The 6,914-nt window shown below is 49.8% G+C and overlaps 1 pseudogene; it reads right to left on the minus strand.

Annotated features, from left to right (window-relative positions):
* Positions 1-253: 253 nt before the first annotated feature.
* On the minus strand, positions 254-4,346 carry LOC134477086 (leukocyte immunoglobulin-like receptor subfamily B member 1; annotated as a pseudogene).
* Positions 4,347-6,914: the final 2,568 nt, after the last annotated feature.

Below are 6,914 nucleotides of genomic sequence, written 5' to 3' on the forward strand. Positions count from 1 at the left end.
CCTTTGGGATGGCTCTAGGTCTACGGGATGCTTCGGTAGCGTACGCACAATCTCCTCTGGATGAGCCCTGACTTGGGAGGTAGGAAGCACATCAGTCTCCTGACTGAGCGTCCAGTTGCTCAGCTGAGCATAGGTCACATCCTGAGGACCCTCACGGGTGGCAGCCTACAGCAAAGAGTGGGAGAGGGCAAGTTTTTGCTTGGCTTTGGGGAAGCCTGGGAATTTGGGGGTGGGAAACTGACCTAAGCATCCATCAGGCTGTCCCCCCTGTCTGTCCATTCTTTGTGTCCAGGAGCTCCCCAGACAGGGCCAAAGGAGGGGAGGCCCCTCTTCCTCTGGGTACTGAGTGCTACACCTCAGCATACATCACTCCCTGGGGACTTTCATCATCTGGGCTCTGCAAAAGTGTAACTGAGACAAGAGACAGGGTCTCCTTGATTCCATTTTGGACTCTTCTTACCAATTCCCCTATGGTGTCCAGAGGTAGGTTTTAGAAACTAAACCATACTCTGTTTCTTCCTCATGGACTTTCATTGCCTTCCTAAGTCTTGGAGGGTAAACATCTTCCTTCCTGCAGTGTTGCCTTTGCATACTGACAATCCAACCTTGATGCCTGGGCTGTAAGGTGCTCATTGTTCTGAAGGAACCTGTCTCAGTCTCAGGACCTTTGCACTTGCCATATACTCTTCCTGGAGTGCTGGCTCATTGGAGGTGCACGTGGCTCTCAGCAAACAGTATTCTCCTCAACTGTCATCTTACCAGAGTCTTATCTTTATTATCTCTGGCACTCCTGCTCTCTGCACAATTCTCTGCTTTATTTTCTTTCACAGTTCTGTACTCTGCTGACACTGGCCTCCACCACAAGTTGGCTCAGGGTGTGAGGGGGCTGTGCTTACCACTGTATCTACAGCTCCATGAGGCCAGGACAGGACCTGTGAGTGGGTGTGTGTGACAGCTCACTCACTTAGGGTCCTTCTGAGACCCAGGAGCAGGGAACAGCCACATAGAAGCTGAGGGCCAGAAGGGGACAGAAGGAAGGGATGCCAAGGTCACAGGTATGCAGTCCAGCACATGGTATAACAGGGTTTCAAGAAGGGAGTGCTCAGTTGTGAGGCACCTGAGAGCTGAGAGGTGGTGGCCAGAGCAGTGTCCTTGGGCTTAACTGGGAGGCAGGAAGTCCCTGTGCCCTGGATGGGATGGGGTCTCACCTCAGTGTTGAGCTCCACTCTGTGCCCAGGCTCTGTATTGTTCACTATGGTATTTGCATGGAAAGAAGAGGGGTCACCTCCTGGCCAATGTCCTGGGTACTTTCACTCCTTCAAGCCCTGCCCTGTCAAGCTGGGGACACACAACTAGGCAGCTTTGTGATGTCTCTAGGCACACTATTGGAGTTTAGAAAGACTAAACTCTGAGCCACAGGCTTCCCTGCATCTATGAAGCTGAGACCTGGGGCATCTCCCTGCCCACACTCATCTTCCTCTCACAGAGATTTTCTTCCTTGGTGGCAGTGGCTTGGCAGAAACTGGGGATCCATCGGGGTGTCAGGATTCTATAAGGGCAGCATACAGGGGATTCTGGGTCCTCAGGCAGAAATGACCTCCTCTGCAGACCTCTGTCCACGGGTGCTGGCCCTTTGGCTCCTGTAAGACATGGGAAGTCATTTCTCTCTGGGCTGGGAGATGGACAGTGTCTCTGCCAGGAGGTCAGAACCACAAAGCCCACAGGCCATGCAGAGCTAGAAGGAAGCCTTGGACCCCACGGACCAGGAAGCCAATGAGGCCTGAAGAGAAGCACAGACCACCCTGGAGACTCCCACAGGGATGGGCCCCTATGTTCTGCACTAGATTCTCTGCTGTGAGGTTCTGCACAGCAGACTCTGCACAGACTTCTTCCCTAGGACTGGTTTCCCAGGATACCACAGCACCCACAGCTTCCTGAAGCCCCGGTCTCACCCTCCCTGATCACCTATCTTCCTGCTTCTTCCCTTTCACCAGTATCCAAAGAAGAGGAGGAGAAAGAGGAGCACAAAGGAGGCCACGGAGACCCTAATCACAACCTACAAGCTTCCCTTGCAGGCTTTCTCCAGCAGCATTGCCTTGAAAGAGGAAAATTGTCCCCTTGCTGAGCTCCTAGTGTGCCTCAACCCACGTTGGGCCTTTGCATCCCCCCTCACACTCACACAGTGGTGCACAAGGGATCAACAACTCCCTCATTCAGATTACTGTGGAGGAAAGTTAGGCTGAGAGAGGGGAATTGCCAGTCCAGGGAAACCAGCAAGAAACCCAGATGGAGATGAACCTGGTGAGCTGAACTTCTGCCTTGTTCTCTCCAGTAGAGCTGAGCCTCCTGATCTGGAGGGAAGGAACCTGAACACACTACCCTGGCCCTGTGCCTTCCTCTGGACATTGTCACTGTCACTGTGTGGAAGGACAGGACCATGGCAGTCAGGGTTGCTGGAGGCTCCCTTTAGAGACCACCTCTCCAGGGATCACAGCAAGGTCAGCAGAAAGAGCAACTATATGGCTAGGCCTAGCCTTTATACCTCGAGAAACTGAGGCCACACAGGAGGGGCTGACCGGAGTCAGCATCTCCAGAGGAGGGTACAGCAGCCCCATAGCTCAGCCCCTGACCCTGACCCCTCTAAGTATTGCCCTCACTCTCCATCCTGGGGTATGGACTCTGGCATGATGGGCTGATTCTCAAGGTCTCCTGGGATAAGAGAGGAAGTGAAGGGCTGGGCTCCCTGCTCCACATGTCAGCTGATGCTCCTATCCCTGACTGGGCCTCAATATCTCCCTCAGCTTTGAAACCACCCCATGCATCCAAATGTGTGTGGTTCTTATCCTTCTTCTCTGCCCCTGGACAACAGTGGAGCCAAGACTGGAACAAGGACTGAGATGGGCTGAGCATCTCCAGGCAGCCTGAACACAGGACACTAGGACAGAGCCAGACAGAGCTCATGCTGTGGAGCTGGCACTGAGGGAGGCAACGGGACTCATCCTGGGGATGAGGACTCGAGGGGAGGTGGGGTGGGGCTGCCATGGGAATGGACCTCTGCCCTTCCCTCTACCTGTGCTGTGGCTTTGCCAACACTGGATGTTGCCTATGGGGAACATTCTAGATAGGAAATGGGTGGCAACAATACACCTAGGAGTTTGCCTTTGGCTGGTTTTCCCAGTGCTCCTCATAACCAGCCTGTGCAGGGCAGCTTTGGAAGGCCATCAGAGGGACCCTGATCTCAGTCATGCAGGAGTCATAGGCAACTCACCTGAGACCAAGAGCTCCAGGGGCTGACTGGGCAGTGACGACAGATATGGAGCTGAGTCCTGAGAGCCATAGCACCTATAGGTGCCTCAGAGGATTGAGCTCACAGCTCCAGCAACAAATTCTGCCTGAGACTGCTGAGCTCTGTACTCTGATCTCAGAGGCAGTGGGGGATTGGTTGCTCCCTCCTTGGACAGAAGCAAAGTGTCTATCAGAATCTATGACAGACACATCAGGGTCACATTCTCTCCTGAGGACTCAGTGTGTCCAGGCTTCTCTGAAAGGGAGGGTGTGGCAAGGAGCTGTCCTGGAGAGAAGGCTGTGGTGAGGAACTGCCCCAGTTTGTTTTGAGCTAAGGCCTCAGTGGGGTTGTCTCTGAGCACCCTCACTCTCTGTCTTTCTCTACTTCCTCTCACTCTGCCCCTCCTGTCCTCCCCTGTCTCTCCATCTCCTCCCTGATACCCCAGCCTCATCCTGGCCTCTTGGACTCCTTCAGCAGAGCCTGTGCAGAGTCTGGGTCCCTGACTGAGCCCTGGCCTCCTCACCTGCAATCAGAATGTCCAGGGCATCTGTAAGTACCAAGGACTTGATGGAGAGGCAGTTTCTACCATAGTATGTATAGTGTCCCCTATGGAAAACTCTCCCAGGGCCTAGGGAGAAGTCAGCCTGAATGTGCCCACTCTGTGGCTGCTGGACAGTGCACTTCCCCCTTGTTAGACAGAGTGAATCTGAAATAGCTGAAGTCAGAGCAAAACCTGAGGATCATGTTGTGTCCAGGTATCAGGACAGGGCACTGCTGTGTCCGAAGGGAGGGCTTCCTGGACAACATGAGAGGGAGGAAGAGCCACGCTGAGGGGCTGCTTCCTACCACACCCCGGCCCTCCTGTGCTGTCCTGTGAGTCATACTGAGGTTTCTAACTCTGTAGATGTCCTAACCAAAACTCTCCTCTAGGAATCCTCTGTAGTAGGGCCCCTGTCAATTATTTAGGAAGGAAACATGCTTGGGTCTAAGCAGGGCCATCCTCACCTGATACCAGCAGCTCCAGGGCCCCACTGGGCTCTGACAATATGTTTGGTTCCATACTGTAACAGCCATAACAATGGAATGTCCACCTCTGCCTGGGGGTCACTGGGCCCACAGGGAACAGGGCCTGGGCCTGCCCACTGGGGCCACGCTGTGAGTCCAGAGTCCAGGAGAGCTTAGCTCCTTCCTGAGTCAGAATGAACTGGTCAAATACCAGCTGTGCCTGACTCTGGAGGGTCACATTCCCTCCTGAGGTCACCATGGGGTTGGGCAGGGCTGAGAGACTGGGTTTGCTGTAGACTCCTAGGAGAGAAGGAAGCAGCCTGTGAAATGGACCCACACCTCCCACACTGTGCCCAGGTCTGGGCTGTGAGAGAGGGACACCCATGAGAGCAGACCCTTTCCTGAGGGCAGAGGCTTTGGCTGAGATCCTCAGTGTCCTCTGCCTTTTCAACACCAGCTTCAGGGAATCACTGTGTTCTGACTGGCCAGAGGGGGCTGGGTAGTAACAGTGATATCACCTTGCATGGCGCTCTTTCACAGGTAGGATGGAGAACTTGGCCATATCCTTGAGTTGCATTGATGTTTGTCTTCTCTAGAGCGATTGGCTTCCCGCTTTGTACAGAGCATATTCCTGGGACTTGGAATCTCCCCACACCGGAGGGCCACAGCCCCCCCCCCCCCCCGTATCACAGATTGTGGCTCAGCCCAGTGTGTGGGTTTGGGCAGGGTTCCTGCAGTGAAATCACAGCTGGGTCCCAGCACCTTCCTCCTCCCCTCACATCTCAGCTCTCATCTCCAGAACCCTCAAGGCCTCCCAGCACCAGCCCACAGTGGCTTTGCTCTGCCTCTATTGCCCAGCAGTCACCCCTTGTGCCCCAGAGGAGGAGGGACCTATGACAGCTCGGTGTGATTCAGTTCTTTTATTTCTTTGCTGATTTTCTGTCTGGTTGATCTGTCCATTGGTGTCAATGGTGTGTTAAAATTGCTTGTTATTATTGTATTACTGCTAATTTGGTTTTTCATTTCTGATATCACTTGTTTTATATAACTGGGTGCTCTGGAATTTGGTGCATATATATTTAAGATAGTTATCTCTTCCTCTTGAAGTTTTCCCTTAACCAGTGTGCAGTGACCTTCTTTATCTCCTCTGATCATTATTGGTTTGAAGTTCACATTGTCTGCAAACAGAATAGCTACCCCTGCTTTTTTTGGATTCCTGTTGCATGGAGTATTGTTTTCCATCCTTTGACTTTCAGTCTGTGAGTATCCTTTTGGGTTAGATGGGTTTCTTGTAGACAGCATATGGTTGGATTTTGTTTCTTGATCCATTCTTCTGTCTGTTTCTTTTAATTGGTGCATTGAGACCATTTACGTTAATGGTTATGACTGTTATATATTGATTTATTGCTGACATGTTATATTTCTGTTCTTCAGCTGTTCTTTGTCATGGAAGTATCTTATTTCTCCATCAATTTAGAAGGACAGTTTTTCAGGGTACATCAGTCTAGGTTGGAAATCATTTTCCTTTAGGATCTGAAATACTTCACTCCATGCTCTTCTTGCTTTTATTGTTTGTGTTGATCTGTGTGATTCTGCTGTGTGAAGTCTGCTGTGATTCTGATAGGTTTTCCTTTATAGGTGATCTGTCTTTTCTCCCCTTGACAGCTTTTAATATTCTATTCTTTTGTTCGATTTCTGGGATGGTGATTATTATATGTCTGGCTGTAGTTTTATTTTGGCTATGGCTATTTGGAGTTCTATATACTTCATTGATCCTGATATCAGTTTCCAATTTCATGTTTGGGAAATTTTCAGCTGTTACTTCTCTAAACATCCTCTTGACATCCTTTATGTTGTCTCTTTTTTCATTTCTCCCCAACAACCTTATGTCATTTTTCTTTGCATCATCTTGTAGCTGTTGAATTGTTATTTCTTGTTATTTTTAAAAGATCTTTCCTTTCCTGTTCACTAGTTGCAATCTTGTCTTCAAGGTCCAAAATTCTATCTTCACATTCATTGAGGTGGTTTTTACAACTTTCAATGGAATTTTTTATTTCCTGTATATCTCTTTGCATCTGTTTTATATATTCTGTTTGTTTCTTATATTGTTCATCCAGGGATTCTATCTTTTTGTTTAGTTCCTCCAATTTTTGTACTGTGTCTTCTTTAGATATGTTCAGCATCTCCTTTTCTTTTATCATTTCTTTTTTTACCTGAGAGATTATTTCTAGTTTGAATTCCTTTAAGGTTTCCCAGAGTTGCTTTTTTTAATTTCAGTTACTATTATTTCAGGTATTTCAGGTATATGGAATGTATTTTCTTCTATGTACATGGCTCCTAGGCTTTCTTAGGATGGGCTGGATGTTTGAGATTGCATTTTGGTCTTTTGTTTTGTCATTTTCCTATATTTTCACATTTCAAGTGTTATTCCAGAGTTTCCCCTGGGTGTGTTGGAGATTGTCTCTTATGACCTGGGCTCTTGGGACTCCTCTGGTAGTGTAGCTCCTTCCTTGGGCAGCGGAGCTCCTTGATTAAAAGAGAGTTTCCAGGCTTCTCTCAAGTAGACCTAAAGCCTCCTCAAGCTGCTCAGTTCCCCCCTCTGGTAGCAAAGCTCCCCTGAGGG

Source organism: Cavia porcellus, unplaced genomic scaffold (genome assembly GCF_034190915.1).
Source record: "Cavia porcellus strain 051 isolate PalLab524CR breed Dunkin Hartley unplaced genomic scaffold, mCavPor4.1 scaffold_7, whole genome shotgun sequence".
Taxonomy (NCBI): Eukaryota; Metazoa; Chordata; class Mammalia; order Rodentia; family Caviidae; genus Cavia; species Cavia porcellus.